Source organism: Apaloderma vittatum, unplaced genomic scaffold, assembly GCF_000703405.1.
Source record: "Apaloderma vittatum isolate BGI_N311 unplaced genomic scaffold, ASM70340v1 scaffold26804, whole genome shotgun sequence".
Taxonomy (NCBI): Eukaryota; Metazoa; Chordata; class Aves; order Trogoniformes; family Trogonidae; genus Apaloderma; species Apaloderma vittatum.
In genome coordinates this window covers 58,809-60,286 of record NW_009712530.1, presented here as the reverse complement: position 1 = coordinate 60,286, position 1,478 = coordinate 58,809, and positions in this window count along the sequence as shown.

Genomic DNA, 1,478 nt, shown 5'->3' with positions numbered 1-1,478 from the left:
TAAGGCCGCCAGCTGTCTGTGTTCTGGCTCAGGAACCGAACAGCGTATTTAGAGGCAGCGAGAGCGTGCGCTTGTTGTTTTAGTCAGTGTTTGGGCTGGCAGGGCTGCTGCCAGAGCGGTGCACTGAAGGACGGCCGGCAGCCCCAGCTTCCCTTCTGCACCAGGAGCCCTGTGCCTGGCTGTCAGGGTCTCCCAGCCCCTGACGCCCATGAGAGAAGCTTGGTGACAAAGTGTGTCCTCAAGGTGCTGGCCTGCTGCTGCTGCTGCCCGTCCTGCCTTACCAGGCAGCTCACTCTAATTCTGCCAGCTCTGACAAGAGGTGGGAGCAAGTCGGTGAGCTTCACTGAGGAGTTTACTGGTCCAGGGATGTTTACTGCATCCAGAATCTTGCAGACCCCTTGTTTCTATGGCTTTATCTCATGGCTGTTGGTTTTACTTCCCCTTGAGAGGCTGTGCAACCTTCTTCGCTGGGTACCTTGCTGCTCAGGCTTGTGCAGTGCAGATGCGTGGAGTGCAGAGCAGCATTCAGAGACCCCACAGCCACCCCGGGGCTGGACCAGCATCTGCTTTCAGCTTTATCTCTTTTCGACTTGGCTCCTCAGTTCCCCAGCGGTTTGGGGGAGGGATCCCACAGGCTGTCCACATTTCTGGAGATGCAGCCATGTGGGGAGGATCCCCTTCCTCATCAGCAAGGCAGCCTCTTGAACACCTCAGGTGGGTACGGGCTCACAAGCCCAGTCTGCTGCCTGTGGTGCCAGTGCTTTGGGCTTGCTGTTGGTCACCCAGCTGGTGATAACTCCTCTACCCTGCCTTTCCTGCCAGCAAGGGCACCCTACTGCTTTGCCAGCAGTTTCCACCTCATCGCGTGAGGTTGTCCCATTACGTGGAGCTGAAGTAAATGAGTGAAAGCTCATGGGTTTGGACAAAGTGTTCCCCCCACCCAGCGTTTTCCCCTTGCTATGCCTGAAAGCAAGAGAAGGGTATGTAAAATACAGCTGATAGGTGGAGCGGTCTCTTCTGCCCTGGCAGCTACCCCAGCGAGGCATTTTAAAGGGTGTCATGGCAGCTCTGCAGGCTGGGGCTCGTGACCACTGGCCTTTGAGGCAGGGGAGGTGCTGGGCCAGCAAGGGAAGTCCTGGTGGAAGCAGAGTTTTTTATCTGGGCTGCCTGGGCCCGGTGTTTGAATGCTGGGAAATGCTCTTCTCCAGATGTTTCCTAGCACACGCCGGCTCTGTTTATAAACAGCTCCTCAAAGCAAAACCCGCTGGAGCTGCAGGCAGGCGCTTGCAGCAGCGGCCCCACATGGCTCCCCCGCACCTCCTAACGGGGTTGAGGGCCTGGGGCCACTGTCTTTCCCCTCCCGGCTAGAGGGGCCAGGGTGGTTAACAAAAGCCTGAAATGCCTCCTCTTCCTCTCTCCTCCCCTTCTCCCGGCCAGCAGCTTCCTGCCCCGTTGCATCCCAGCAGTGACCGGCATCT